Source organism: Artibeus jamaicensis, unplaced genomic scaffold (assembly GCF_021234435.1).
Source record: "Artibeus jamaicensis isolate MK-2021 breed Jamaican fruit bat unplaced genomic scaffold, CSHL_Jam_final contig_415, whole genome shotgun sequence".
Lineage (NCBI taxonomy): Eukaryota > Metazoa > Chordata > Mammalia > Chiroptera > Phyllostomidae > Artibeus > Artibeus jamaicensis.
Genome location: NW_026521823.1, coordinates 31,837,046 through 31,853,515, shown reverse-complemented (window position 1 = coordinate 31,853,515; position 16,470 = coordinate 31,837,046). Strand labels below are relative to the sequence as shown.

Here is a 16,470-nt window from a genome sequence, read left to right as displayed (position 1 = left end):
TTAATTTCAATGTCTGGTTATATTTTACTTGCTTGTTTGTTTTGTTGATCAGTTTCTCTGATTCTTAAAGCGTGGTTCCTTTACTTCTTCGAACATATTTTGAATGTTTTGATAATAGCTGCTTTGAAGTCTTTGTCTGCTGAGCCCAAATGGGCCCCTTCAAAGGCAGTTTCTATCGCCTGCTTTTGTTCTTGTGTGTGAGTCACACTTTGCTGTTTGTCTTATTTTTTTATTCAAAAATTTAAAGAATATATTGTAGCAAATATAGTTACTCTGCCCCCCACAGCATAGTTTCCTATTGTCGTCTGCTTGATGATTTGTTTATTTGATTAATGATTTGACTGAGCTAATTCTGAAATTGTATTTTTTGGCCCTGTGTTTGGCTTCTCAGATGTCTTCCTATCCATGTTTTTCCATTTGCTTTTATCTTTAGACTGGCTATCATAAGCCATTTAGGACTGAGAGGTTAGGTTTAAGCCCTTAGCAAGTCCAACTTTTGCCCTTTTACTGCTGGATGAACAGATGTCTTGAAGGCTGTCACAGTTCAGAATATTTAGATTTTTTTTGCTCTTCTTTCAGTCAAGGAACAGTAGCTAGCAGCTTGATGAATTCCCCTTTGATCACTGAGGGGTCCGGCTACAGGCCCAAATACTACTGTGATGTTTAGGGCCAAAGACAGGTGATTAAAAGGCCAGCCTCGGGGAGAAAAGTCCTCTCCGCACCAGATTTTGTGTGCAGCGAACGTGGGACTCTCTGGAGGGCGCGCTGCAGCAGCGGATTCGGACGCTGCTTGCCCTCATGTGTCCTTGTGTTACTAGTTCAGGCGCCTCCATCTGGAGGAGTCTTTGAGGGGTGCTGGCCCCCAGGGCCTCTGCCCGGACCTCCTGATGAGGGGAGGAGGGCAAACCTGGAAGACGTTGAGATCTGGGAAATTGAGAACATAGCCTGACCACAGCAAAACAGGCTGATTGTAATCTGTTTAATTTTGAATTTTGAAACCCCACCCTGTTCCTGCGCAAGGTCTCTGTCAGCAAATAGCTGACTGCCACATATGCTTCTGTTCTACGCTTGCTTGCTCGTCCCTATAAAAGGACTTAGCTGTAAGCTCTGGGCGCGACTCTTGTCAGCAGCCCTTTTGGGCACCGTGTCTCCGGACACCCTGAGAGTTCGCCCCTGCGCAGGTTAAGCTTGGCCAATAAAATAAGATCAAAACCCTGAGAGGTCTTCGAAAATTATTCTCGAGTCCGGTGGATATAACAGAAGACACTTGGCTCCACCTGGACTTCGCTACTCAGTCCTGAAGGCCACCCAGACTGCAGTATTTTGTGGGCGCAGCTCTCAAAAATAATACAGGCATCCATTTTGGCTGCTCATATTGAAATTTAGCAGAATTTTTTAAAATTAATATTTCTGTACTTGTTTAACATGCTCTTAGAAGACTTTATGGAGACTTTGACTGACAGCCAGTTCTTTTATAATTATTTTATTATCAACAGTTACATGTTTTTATACCAAGGGAAAGGACTGAACGAATCACTCCCCTGGTCCTGAGGTCTTGCCAACTCCTCGGTTTGCTCCCATCATTGGTTTTCCATGTGTGAGAGAAAAGCCACTCTGTTTCCTGTTTACACACCCCAACCAGGGACGGGGCCCTGCAACCCAGGGATGTGCAGTGAACAATGGCCATGACCTCCTAAAGGGTCTCTGCTCCTACCCATGACATTCCCTCTGTCAGCCTATTCTTACCATCAAGCAGCCAGAGTGATCATTTTAAAAAGAGAAGAAGACAATGCTATTCTCTTGACATAGGCTCTAAATCTCAGTGGCTCTCCATTTCACTCAGAGTAAAACCCAGCGTCCTTCAAAGACCCACAACGCCACAGAGGCCGTGCTGCTTCCCCACCAGTCCCACCTCTCTTCTCTTCCTCACCTTCCTCACTCTAATTCAGCCACAGTTTCCTTACATGTCCTTACACCTTCAAAACGCATCCCAGCCTTTCCTACTTTGCTCTAGAGATCCCTTCTGCTCTGGGGTTCTCTTCCCTATGTATCAGCAGAGCTAGCTTCTTCCTTTCTTTAAATATTGCTCAAATCTCAGCTGCTTACTTAAGGCTACATACTATTTTATATTGTGACCAGCCACAATTTCCACCCCAACACTCTCAACATCCCCTTTTTCTTTGCTCCACATCTTTTAAAGTCATAGTACTTGGCACCTACGCCATAGCTTAGACATTTATTATGTTCATTGTATCACCCAAGTAGAATGTAATCTCCACGAGAGCAGGGATCTTTGTTTCATTCACCGTTGTACCCCCAAACGCCTGAAAAAGGCCTGATGCAATAGAGATACAATAAATATTTGTTGAATAGACAAAGACAGAATGCATGAATCTTAAACTATAGAACTGGGGAGCTAGATATAAGTAAAGATAGCCTAACTTCAGCTTCTACTTGGAGAACAATAATAATAATATCCCACAAGAAACGGTGACATTAGCCAGCATCATTACAATGTAGTCTTTAGTTTGATTGTCTGTCTTGTTCTTTCAACACGTAGGTGTAATATAAAAAGTGGTCCATGTGAGATAAAATAAAATTTGGGGGTAGAAAAAGTGTTTCGATAGCATTTAATTACACTTCATGGATAAAGCATAGGAACCTGAGACAAAGCTCCCTCATTTATACTTAGCAAAAAAACAAAAAACAAAAGCACAATTGTAGGTCTTGACTTCATATATGTACCCATTCTTCATTCCTACATAAACAGAAAGCAAATCTGCAAGGATTGCAGAATTTTATTTTGAACCAATCAGTAAACACTCTTGCAGATATTTAACTATTAGGAAAATATTAAATACTTGTTTGTTTTATATCTTAATTTATACAGCTCTGATTTATGCATTTATAATAAATATATCAAAATACATAATGTATCCCATAATGTAATAGATGCAAAAGTACAGTATGCATCTATTACAACTGTTTAAAACATGTATATATTCAAAATACCAGTTGCCTCGAGTAGGAAAATTAAAGGGCTAAGTCCTCTCAACTTCATCAATATATCATTATGTGCAAAATGATTCTGTTTGTACTTTGAGAAAAAACTTTTTATTAAAGACTAAAAATAAAATTGTACTTGGAAAATTCAAGCAAAGTTTATACAACTTAAAGTCTCTTGGTTAACTATGCAAATCTTAATTTTTTATGTTAGCATTAATCCAGCTTTTAGAGAAGTGATGAAATAACCATGGAGTTTATTCAGAAAGCATTTGCCAAGGACCACCATGGCGTGACAAAGTCCTTAAGTGCTATGGGTAGACATATGAGTTACTATAAATTACTATAAAATGTATTATATCAGTTTGGATTTCTCCAACCCTGCACACACATAAAACAGAGTCTGGAGAGAAGACTGGGGTTCCAGTGCATTGAATTTTGCACCCCCAGGAAGCAAACTCTGAGATGGACATCAGCACGCAGCAGGTTTCTCAGAGCCTGTTCTGGGTCATCCACGGGAGGGGCAGGTGAGGCTGCAGAGGGACAGATGGAGCTGCAGCACTGTCTCAACAGAGATCTCAGATGACCAGTGGGGAGTTTTTAAGTTCAGATGATCACTCAGAATTGTCCTGGGTTGGGCAAAGGAGTTGAACCCTACACCACCAAGGAAATCAATCATTTTATTGCAGCTAGCTTGGGAAGAGGCCTTCAGAAGGCAGCAGTCTTTAGCCAAGGCAATCTCTGTAGATCACGCCTGGCCAGCCATCATGTCATACTATGGCTGGTAGTAAGAAAGGAACCCTTGAGAAAGGGGAGATGGCTATAGCAGGCTTAATGAGGCATTCCAGATAATGGCCATGGACCTGACCTGCACATTGCATTGCTGTGCTCAGCTGCTCAGTCTGCCATGACACAACACTGCAAACTGGCTTCAACCACAGAGAGCTAATTTTGCATCCTCGAGGCCCTGCTGGATAGGATACTGCTCCCAAAGCTCCAGCAGCTGAAGCTCTGACCCCAAGGCAGTGGCCCAGAGATTGCTGAATCACTTGGAAGGTCACCTTCCTTTTTCAACAAGAATAGTATGCATTCACGCCCTCCACTTGAGACAGTGCCAGCTTCCAGAAGGCAACTCAAACTTTGCCTTACCATAATAAGCAGGCTTCCTGTGATCTGGGTCTTCCCTAGGTTTCTAGTTATATTGAATATATGGGACTCAGCTACTGACATGGCTGTTATTTTAGGGTTGGTGAGTTCATTCGTGGAAGAAACTGTATTTAATGTATCATTGCATCTTCAGGGACTAAGACAAGGAAGGTGTCTAAAGGCATGTTTATTAGATGAATATCCAATGTTTTCTCTGTGTCCTTTTTAAACTATAGTGTTCAGTAATCCAACACTTGATTACATTATTGAGAAAAGGGTTGATAATCACATAGCTTTTGACTGTGTAAATCCTGTCACTTTATTAATAGTAACTGAAATACCTGAATTTAGATTGCAGAAATACATTCATCTGATTCTGTTTAAGAACAGAAAGATAGTGTTATGAGGCTAATACAACCAGTGGAGAAAATGGGACTGTAGATCTTAAACTGCTCTGGGTAAATTATTCTAGTAGACTAATAGTTGGATTGTTTTAGATAGAGAAAAAGTAGACATAGTGTTTAACCTTATGGATACTGGAGTCAGACTCACATATTTAGTTTTTATTTTAGTGATGACTGTGTCCCAGGTCAAATTGCTTAACATACCTATACCTCAGTTGTTTAAAATAAAAATGGTAATGAACATAGAACCCATCTCACAGAATTTTCAGGAGAATTAAATGCAATTACATAAATAAATATTCACAATAGCCCAATTCAATATACATTACATAGAAAGTATTTATAATAGTGCCAGAAAATGCTAAGTCTTCATTATATGTCAGCTGCTTTTTCTTTCTTACAACAGACAAGGAACAAAAAGAGATGGATTTTAAATCAATTTCTCTCTTGAAAAAAACTGAGATTGCACATACCTGAAAGGCCTGAGGTTTAATATCCTGTACCTGAGGTTTAATATCTAGTGACAGATTTTAAACCCATTATTGCAGGAGGGATTTATATTTCCCATCTAATTTTAAATAAGGTTATGGTTCACACTGTGGGCTTTTAAATGATTGGTTTTTAGGTTGCTGAGATTTATGTAATCTTCTACTGAATACATTTTATTAAAGGCCATGTCTGTGTTAGTCAGGCACTGGTCTAGACCTGAGCAATTCAGTAAAGAATCTATATCTCATACCTTGTCGAGTTTATATTAAAATGGGGAAGAAATGAAGCAAACGAATAAATATATACTCTAATATCAGGAAATAATACATGCTATAAAGAAACTACATCATAGATAATGAATGGATATAATGAGGGTGGGGCCTGCAAGGATTCATTTTAAATATTAAACAACGTAGTCAGGGAAGACACCCTAGAAAGGCAACTCAAAATACAGTCGTATGAATAAAGTGAGAAGATAGCAGACCTCATGACTACCCCAGAGAAGTAGCTTAACAAGAAGTGGGGAGCAGAAAGTATAAGCCCCTCAGGCAGAACCACAGTGGGTAATTTGCAAGAACATCAAGAAAGCCAATGAGATCTTAAATAAGGGGTATGTGTGTGTGCACATTTGTGTACTAGCATGTGGTGTGTGCACACCTGCACCATGCAAATGATGGAAGATGGGATCAGAGAGTTAGGCAAGAGCTGGAACCTAAGTTGTAGGAAAAAGAGTGTGGTTACAATTTGAACATAGCAGGATGCCACTGGGACATTTTGGGCAGAGAAATAGCATGAAGTGAGTTACATTTTATATAATACCATTCTGACTGAGCCTTGAAAAAATGGCTGCACAAAGATGATAAAAAATGAAGCAGGAAGATGACATAAAAGGCCACCGCTGTGTTCTAAGTGAGAGATGGTGGAGAACTGGAGTAGAGCATTTTAAGAAGGTAACTCAGTCCCCTTGGGTTGCCATAACAAAATACCATAGACTAGAATTGTTTAAACAATAGAAAATTTAATTTTTTTATTTATTGAGATTAGGGGTAGAGAAAAAGAGCAGGACATAGATTTTTTTGTTCTGCTTATTTATGCATTCATTGGTTGCTTTTTGCATGCACCCTGAGCAGGGATCAAACCTGCATCCTTGGCATAATGAGAGGATCCTCTAGCCAACTAAGTTACCTGGCCAGAACGAAACAACAGAAAACCATTTTCTAAGAGTTCTGTGGACCAGAAGTCTGAGATCAGTATTATCAGGTTCTAATGAAAGTCCTCTTCCTGGCTTGCAGGGGGTTGGATGCCTTCTCACTGTGTGCTCAGGTGGCAGAGAGAAAGAGATCTCTCTCTTTAAAAAATATATTTTATTGATTATGCCACTACAGTTGTCCCATTCCCCACCTTTATTCCCCTCCACCTTGAACACCCCCTCTCCCACCATTCTCCCTTTTTAGTTTATGTCCATGTGTCACAAGTTCTTTACATTCTATATTTCCCATACTATTCTTGCCCCCCTCCTCCCATCTATTTTCTACCTACTGTCTATGCTACTTATTCTCTGTATCTTCTTCCCCCTTCTCCTCCTCAAACTCCCCTGTTGCTAACCCTCCATGTGATCTCCATTTCTATGATTCTACTCCTGATCTAGCTGTCCCCTTAGTTTGCTTGTTTTAGGTGTGGTTGCTAATAACTTCTTCCTCTTCCAATGATACTAATCCCATCACAAGCTTCCCTTTCACTCCCCAACCTAATCTAACACTAATTACCTCCTAAAGGCCTCACTGCTATATATCATCACATTAGGGGCTTAGAGCTTCAGCATATGTATGGGGGGATGGTAAATATTCAGTGCATAACAGGAAAGTTGTAGAGAACTCTCAACTATACTTGAACAATAAAAAATGTGAAAGAAAGAGAAAAAAAGAATGTTAGAGATATATGAAAGGTACTTTTTGATGAATTAATGAAAAGAAAGGAGTTGAACAGATCTTTGTCTAACAAATTTTTGGTCTGAGCAGCTTGGTAAATGCTCATGCCATATGTAGACATATTCATGACTGGTATAGAAGAAAGGATAAGGAAAAAATCAAGGACTGTATTTGTGTGCTCGCTTCGGCAGCATATATACTAAAATTGGAATGATACAGAGAAGATTAGCATGGCCCCTGCGCAAGGATGACACGCAAATTCGTGAAGCGTTCCATATTTTTTATAGTATTGGAAGTTTTAGCCACAGCGATCAGGCAAGAAAAGGAAATAAAAGGCATCCAAATAGGAAAGGAGGAAGCAAAACTGTCACTGTTTGCAGATGACATGATTGTGTACATGGAAAATCCTACAGACTCTGCCCAAAAACTGCTTGAACTAATTAATGAATTTGGCAAAACAGCTGGCTACAAAGTCAATATCCAGAAATCAAAGGCATTTTTGTATACCAACAGTGAATCAGCAGAAGCAGGAATCAAGAAAAAAATCCCATTCGATATAGCAAAAAGAAAAATAAAATATCTGGGAATAAACCTAACCAAGGAGGTAAAAAACCTGTATGCAGAAAACTACACAGCCCTGAAGAACAAAATCAAGGAAGACACAAACAAATGGAAACATATACCTTGTTCATGGATTGGAAGAATTAACATTATCAAAATGTCCATACTACCCAAAGCAATATACAGATTCAATGCAATACCTATTAAAGTACCAGTGGCATATTTCACAGACATAGAGCAAACACTTCGAAAATTTATATGGAACCATAAACGAGCCCGAATAGCAGCTGCTCTTTTGAGAAAGAGGAACAAAGTAGGGGGGATCACAATACCTGATATCAAACTGTATTACAAGGCCACTGTAATCAAAACAGCCTGGTACTGGCATAAAAACAGGCACATAGACCAATGGAACAGAACAGAGAGCCCAGAAATCAACCCAACTCTCTACAGTCAATTAATATTAGACAAAGGGGGCAGCAATATAAAATGGAGTAAAGATAGCCTCTTCAACAAATGGTGTTGGGAGAACTGGACAGCTACATGCAAAAAAATGAAACTTGAGCACAGACTTACACCATACACCAAAATAAATTCAAGGTGGATAAAAGGCTTAAATGTAAGTCACGACACCATTAAAGTCCTAGAGGAGAACATCGGCAAGAAAATCTCAGATATTTCACGCAGCAACTTCTTTACTGATATGTCCCCTAGAGCAAGGAATGTAAAGGAAAGAATAAACAAATGGGATCTCATCAAAATAAAAAGCTTCTGCGTGGCTAAAGAAAATAGTATTAAATTAGCAAGACAACCAACTATATGGGAAAACATATTTGCCAATGATACCTCAGACAAAGGTTTAATCTCCAAAATATACAAAGAACTTACACAACTCCACTCTAAGAAGACACCCAACCCAATTAAAAAATGGGAAAAGGACTTGAACAAACACTTCTCCAAGGAGGACATACAGAACATTCAGAGACACATGAAGAGATGCTCAATATTGCTAGCTATCAGAGAGATGCAAATTAAAACCACAATGAGATACCACTTTACACCAGTTAGGATGGCTATCATAAACAAAGCAACAAACAACAAATGTTGGAGAGGGTGTGGGGAAAAGGGGTCCTTAGTTCACTGTTGGTGGGATTGCAGACTGGTACAACCATTATGGAAAACAGTATGGAATTTTCTCAGAAAAATAAAAATCGACCTGCCTTTTGACCCAGCAATTCCACTGCTGGGATTATATCCTAAGAATCCTAAAACATCAATATCAAAGAACCTATGCACCACAATGTTCATAGCAGCACAATTTACAATAGCCAAGAGTTGGAAGCAACCTAGGTGCCCGTCAGTAAATGAATGGATCAAAAAATTGTGGTACATATACACAATGGAATTCTATGCTGCAGAGAGAAAGAAGGAGCTACTACCCTTTTGAAACAACATGGATGGAACTGGAAAGCATTATGCTGAGTGAAATAGGCCAGGTGCTGAAAGACAAATACCATATGATCTCATCTTTAACAGGAAGCTAAACAACAAAACAAACAAGCAAGCAGGAAAAAAAAAAAACAAAGATACTGAAATAGAGAACAAGGGGATAGTGACCAGAGGGGAGAAGGAAGGGAAGTTAAGGGGAAGAAGGGGGAGGGATTTGGAGGAACAAATAGGAAGGACACAGGGACGAGAACTAAGGGGGGTGGAAATGAGAGGGAGGTGGGGAGCAAGGGGCGGGGGAGGCTGGGATGGGAAAAATAGACAAAAAACTGTACTTGAAAAATAACTAAATAAAATTAATTTTTTAAAAAAGAACTGTATTTGTGACATGTTAAATTTGAGCTTCTACTTTGACATCCAAGTTGAGAGAGGAATGAATAGAAGCTCACCAGAACTGCCGGTGAATGTGAAGTGTGGGGAACAAAATGAAGTTGAAATCAAAATCTATGTTTCCAGTAAGACTACGGCTCACTTCCATTTTCTCATGCCCTGATTCAAACCACATAAAACCAACTTCTGTTTTTAAAATGAACAACCTTTGCCATGGACATAGAAGAGGATGCAAGAAAGCCCTTTAAGAATTTTTAATATTTACTGTAACTTGAATAAGAGTATCTGTTCATTCTGGCCAATAACTAGACATCAAAGTACCTTTTGTAAATGCAGTATTGTTCTTTTGTAACACTATTCTATGAAATAAGATATTTGTGCAGCTCAGTTTCATTTATTTTGCACCAAATTATACAAGGAACATGAAACAAGTAAATAGCAATGCTATAAAACCATGAATACATCCAATCCATGGCAAAAGAATGTTTGATGTATAAGCAGCCAGAGATGAGGAGGCCCTGCTCGATCAAAAACTTCCTGTTAATCAAGACTAATGGAGGACCGAGTCATAAATAATCCCTGACACAGCAAAAGCAGCCACGTTTAAATGGAAGATAGATTTTACAAATGGTTGATGTGATAGAACCATCAGGCTAACAAGAACCCTTGAGGCCAGTTTGAATATTCATTAATCAGCCTGCTTTGGGATTTAACTTAGAATGCAACTGTCAATGAACAAATGGGCTTTTGTAGAAAAGATGATAAACAAAATCCAATGAATTGGCAAATTGGAAAGTCCTGAAAGAATAATGCTGAAAGATTAAGAACTGAACAGAAGACTCTCTGCAGGGAAGACAAAAGCTTCTCATTCAATCAGGTAGCTTTGAAGAACACATTTAAAAAAATATTCCTTCAGAAAGAACCATCTGCCGTGATAAACATATATTTTAAGGATTTTTTGAAGAAGGCTTAAGCTTTTTAATACTCTTATTTTCTACGGCATAGTGAAAAAACAGACTAAATAAATGGATGGCTTTTCAGTTCAAAAATTACTAATCTCATTTTCTGGGTGAAATGATTTATGTATAAATAGAAGGTTTTCTCCAGAGGCAGAGCAGTTGACGCCGAGATTAATACAAGGGCAGATTTGGCACCAACAAAAGTCTGGGGGTGGTGATCTCAACTGAAATGCCTATGGGGCCAAGGCTGTTAACAAATGTTCAATACCCTGTGTATAAAAAGAAAACCAAACAGAACAAACAAACAAACAAAAACCCCCAATGATGTCTGCTCCAACACTCTGACACAAGGCTGGAAGGAGGTGGGCATCCTCAGTGACAAGCAGGGCCAGGGGCGTGCAGCTGCGGAGGACCCGAGTCGCATGCCTCATCTGCACAGGGTGCAGGGCCTTAGCATTGGGGCATAGGAGTCCAGGTCTGCCTCATTTTCAAAAGAACATTTACAACAAAACCCATTTGGAATTTTCATGTGAAAATTCTCAGTTCTTTAAATGCTCATCACACATTCAGAAGTAAAACATTTTTGCAACTGTTTTGTTGGTCACACTACAACTCAACTGAATTCAGTTAGGTGAGCCTCCATTTTGTCTTCTTTTTTACTCCAGATGTAGCGGGTAAATTGGTTAATAAGATTATACAAGTTTCAAGTGTATCATGCTATGATACATTATCCGTATAGTGCATTGTGTCAAATTTACCATACCAGAATGCGAAGACTATTATATGCGTATGTTTACAGGGGTAATACACATTTGCCTCTGCATGTACTGTATGATCTGCTATGTAGAAACTGACCACAGCAAATAATAACTACCAATCTATACACTCATATCAAATTTTTATTTTAAAATATTCTCAAATAAATTTTAATATAAATTATATGATCATACAGGAGAGTGCACAAAACAAAGTATATGACATAGCATATAAGCATGAAGTGAATGTGTTGGTATCCATCTCTCAGCCCAAGGAAAAGAATTTTCTCTACATGCCAGAAGGCCCTAATTGATATATTCCATATCAAAACCCTTTTCACACTAGGAGAAACAAGTCTCTTAATTTTATCATATTTTTGGTAACAATTTCTTTGATTTCCTATTTGTTTATCTGTACGTGTATCCTTACATAAAGTAGTTTAATTCTACTATGTAAAAGTCAAATATAAATAAATAAGATTGCATGATATTTTATTTGTTTTGTTAGTTTAATGTTGTAAATGCTCGAATTATCCATGTTTTTTTTTTTTTAATTCTCACTGGACGACATTTTTTCCATTGCTTTTAGAAAGAGGGAGAGAGGGTTTAGAAATAGAGAAAGGGAGGGAGACAGAGTGACAGAAAGAGAAACATCAGCGTGAGGGAGAAACATCAATTGGTTGCCTTCCATACACACTCCAACCAGGGACTGAACCCACAGTCTACACCTGTGCCCTGACCCAGAATTGAACCCACAACCTTTCAGTTTTCTGGATGACACCCAACCAACTGAGCCACACAAGCCAGGGCCATGTTGGTTTTTTAAAGCTTTAATTCCTCCCTTTTCCTTGCTATATAATATTCTGTTTTATGAACATACCATATTTTTTGTGTTCATTTATCTGAGTAACGTTGTAATTTATATTTGGTCTTAATCCACAGTTCTTGGCTCATATCTCTCCAAACCCTTGGAATTTCCTAAGTGTTGAGAATGATTAAAGTGTCTTTGTTATGTTTATAAAGGTGACTTTTGAACCCCATCCAAGGGTGTGGGCTAGAACGCAGGAGAACCAACTATGAGATTAGAAGTTTGGGACTTTCAGTCCCACTCCTCCCACGTACAGGGAAGGGAGAGGGGCTGGAGTTTGAGTTCAACTGCCGACAGCCAATGACGTAATCAGTCATGACAATGCAAAGAAGCCTCCATAAAACCTCAGTAGGTCACCTCCTTGGCCACCCGGTGACCCAGAATACTTCCATATGCCTTCTTGCCAAACCCTGAACTCTGTTAGCACAACAACTCCTTCATGGGAACCTTGCCCTATAAATCTCTTCATCTGGCTATTGATTCACACCTTTAAATATTCTTTGTAATAAATCAGAGCTATAGCAAGTAAACAGTTTTTCCTAAGGTTTGTGCGCCATTCTAGCAAATTAATTGAACTCAAGGAAGTGGCCCCTGAAACCTCTAATCTATGGCCCACTGGTTGGAAGCCAGGTAAGAGCGTGGGCTTGCTGCTGGTTTCTGCAATCTGTGCGTGCATGTATGAGTGGCTATGGGCGGGAGTAAGGGGCTGTTTTGTAGGAATGAACCTTTGGTGTAATCTCCAAGTAGATACTGTCATACTAAACTATGCTAAACTGGGGGATGCATAGTTGAATTCTTGGACACCCCTGTAGGTGTCTGAGAATTGTTTGTTGGTGTGAGGAAAAACTCATCCCCCATGTTAGCATAGGGTCTAGGAACTCCATTTATTCTGTAAATAGGCATCTGTGTTTCAAATATTTCATTACTAAAATAATCTTATTGTTCAAATGAAGAAATTAAGGCCAGAGGTCCCAACAGTTACTGGTAGACTGAGGTAGAATTCCATTGTCTCTTAAGGTAGTGCTGTTTCTGCCAGTCTGGTTTGTCTCACTGATAATTGCTATTGAACTGAATGTAGACTCAGCTCTGTATCACTAATTCAAAGTGAGTTAGAAAATCTATTCCAGCTTTACTATCAGGCAGCTATTTTTTACATAATGTCTTTAAGTTTACTCTTCAGACTCTTGCTTTATTCATTTGCCACTAAGAAATCTAGGGGAGAAGGAGAAGAAGCTAATTTACTGAATATTTAGAGATATAAATATTGTCTGAAAATGAGATTAAATGTATCATGTACGTTTTTGATCTCCCACTAACAAAATAACACAACAGCAGCTATCTGTCCTCCTCAGATGTTCTGTGGAAATAAGCACAGTGGATCCATTTGCTTGGGAAGAGAAGCATGTGGTACATTTCCTTGGAAAGTGCAGAGACTAATGAGAGAATTTTGCTAAAATGACCAGATCGGTATCCTCTCTGGGTTGACCCTTAGGCAGTGGTATTCCTATTCAAGCTCTGAGTCAACATGCATCATGTACCTCTAAGATATCTTGTAATTCTAATGTTTATTTATTTATTGTACCAATAAAAATACCTTATTGAGCCTCCTGTATTTTAGATGCTATGGAAAGCACTGGAATATGATGTTGGAAAAAACAAATGAGGAACTTGCTCTTAAGCAATGTAGAGGTTTGGGCATTAGAGATTTAGTAAACAAATAATCCCACTAAGGTATATATAGTTACTGATAAAGTATCCCGAAGGAAATTGATATGGTTCCATGAGAAGTACTGAAAAGAGAGAATAACCACACTGGGCAGAAGGAAAAAAGGACTTTGTTCTCCAAAGTTGTAACATTGGAGCGAGATTGAAGCATGAGTTAACATAGGCAAGAGCTGAGGCCCGCCCACACAGGAAGATGCGCATGCGCACAGTGGTGTGGCAGAAGAACCCGAACTGATCGAGGAACGCGTGAGCGTAGGAAAGTGACATATGGACAGAAAGTGTGGAGAGAAAATCATGGATCACTAAGCTCGAGGGAACAAGACAATGTGGGCCTTTTTTGGCAAATAGACCACTTTAGTTTCTTCTCCTTGACCTCTGGGAAGAGGACAGGGAAGTTACTAAATTGATAAAGTGGGTGAATAGGTATACAAATCTGTGCTTGGGTTGTAGCAGAACACACAGAGGTGAAGCCTTACATATGTAGCAGAGAAATGAGAGATAGCCTTGGCCAGGTGGCTCAGTTGGTTCAAGTGTTGTCCTGTACCCCCAAATGTTGCAGGTTTGATTCCCAGTCAGGGCTCATGCCGAGGCTGTGAGCTTCATGGTGGTCAGGGTGCAGATAGGAGGAATGTCTCTCACATCCATGCTTCTCTCTCTCCCATCAGTAAAATTATCCTCCCATCAATAAACATACCCATAAACAAAGAAGAGATAAAAAGTCAATAGATCCTATTGATGGATTGGCTATGTGAGACCAGGGAGAGGGCTAGGGTAAGTTTTTTGCAAAATGAAACTGAACAGGGGGAGGTGGCCCTCACTGGGCTGGATCACTATGAAGGAGACTTTAAACCGTGCGAGGGGGGAGTAGAATGTTCAGTTTTCTATACCAGTGTGACCTCCAGTCTAGAGCTCAAAGGCAACGTTAGAGTGTTGGAGTTAGATATTTGGGAATCAGAGGCATATAGATGGTAAAAAAAAAAAAAAAGCCTAAGATTCCTGAGGAAGAGAACTCCCAGTTATAGGAGAATAAGGTTAGAAAGGTAAGTCTGGGGGAGGCTCATCACGCAAGGTCTGAGCTAGATGTAGCATCCCGCTGTGGGAACTGGGTGAGAAGTGGTCACGGAGGTAAGAAGGGAAGTGGTGATCTGCGGTGTCGCAGAAGCTAAGAGAAGAGAGAGCCCAGAGTCAGCAAAGGAGTCCAAAGTGTTGAGGAGTCATGACAAATTAAATGCTGAGAATGTCTACTGGATTTAGGAACATAGAGGTCACTGGCGATCCTAATAAGAATGGTTTGGGTGTACAGATGGGGCAGAAGCCTGATTACAGAGGCTGTGGAGTTAAGTGGGAGGAAGAGGCAAGATGAAGATGGTACTTACAAGGGAGGACCTTCAGAAAACTTTGACTTCGGGCAATGAGATGGCAGTTACTGAGTCTGGATGGGCTGTGTTCGGGGGGTTTAGAAAGAGGATACACTTGTTTTTGATTTGCAAGGCATTTAAGTTACCAAGAAAGGAGTGAATCTAGAACAAGAAGAGATGGGCTCGAGAAATGAAGTGGGATTGCTTCAACTCTTGCAATGGAAAGGAAGAAGAGGAGGGTAGAGAACTTAGCAGGTGATAAAAAATGGAGCCCTCACCCATGGGCTTTATTTATTTCTAGTCTTATGCTAAAACTACTTTATTAACTCTTGCCAAATATCTTCACTTAAGACACTTCTTTTTGTTTAACACTCTTGCTGTTGTCTTCCTGTTCAATCAGTAAAATAATATTGCATGCTTGCCATGAGATGTTTAAACTGGATGTACTTCTAGTTTTAGGAGTGTTTCTCAGGAAATCTGGTTTTCTGCTTTTTGATGCAGCCTGTATTCTCTATGTTTCCAAGCAATTTTCCTAGTACTTTTTTCTTAGTAAGCAATGGGTTCCTGGTTAATTTTCTAAAGCCTGTGTTAAGTTGTCTGAAGCTGTCGCATTTAATATACAGTAAGAGAGAGATGGGCATACCTCATCTACTTTATTGCATCCCTGTGGAAACGTTAGGCTGATGTTTTGAGATTTTATCAGTCAGGATCCGTCCAGGAAAACAGAAACTGCTCTAAGTGTTTAAAATGAAGAGAGTTCAGTCCTGGGGATTGCTTCCACCAGTGAGGAAAAACTGAGAAACCGAACAGAAGACAATGAGTCCACCTACACACTAATGCCATGAGAAACTGCTCTCTCCTCTAAAAAAAAGAACAATTGGGGGAGACAGGCTTATTAGAGTTTAGGAGCTGAGGTCTCCTAACAAAATCTGTAAACATGGGGCCAGCCTAGATGCTGGAGCCTGGAGGTGATGCAGATGGGCCCGTATCCACACAAGCTCCCCTAGGCATTAGAAGAGAGGGACCAACCCTGGCTTCTCCCCTCCTCCTTCCTGCAGAGCCTGGATTATGAAGCCCACGGATAATTCCCTCCACCATTTCATCATGCAGCGCAGGGGAGAAGATCCAAATGAATCTGGCAGCATAGGCCAAAACATTTCTTACAGGTTGTTTGCATTCTGGCATCTTGTGGGAGATGTTTCATGTCATCAAACATCAGTTTTGAGGAGCAGATAAATTGCTAGGAGTAGGTTCCTTACCTAGCATCACTGTGTGTGGTTTTTCCCATGCTTATACTGATCTGGATAAGTAAGAATTCCCTGGGAAAACTAGCAAAAAATATATATATATATAGTTTTCTAGACCACATGAGGAAGTTTGGAATGAGGTTCAGAAGTCTGAATTTAAATAAAATAAAACAAAAATAGGTAAGTCTGAT

At 39.7% G+C, this 16,470-nt stretch overlaps 1 protein-coding gene and 1 non-coding gene across 2 annotated transcripts in view; one reads left to right on the top strand and one right to left on the bottom strand.

The window, feature by feature from the left end:
• GPC5 (glypican 5) overlaps positions 1-16,470 on the bottom strand; it is a 1,180,543-nt gene that overhangs the window by 676,273 nt on the left and 487,800 nt on the right. The window lies entirely within an intron of this gene.
• On the top strand, positions 7,146-7,252 carry LOC119039695 (U6 spliceosomal RNA). Its single transcript, XR_005080662.2, has one exon. It is a non-coding gene; the product is annotated as a U6 spliceosomal RNA (small nuclear RNA).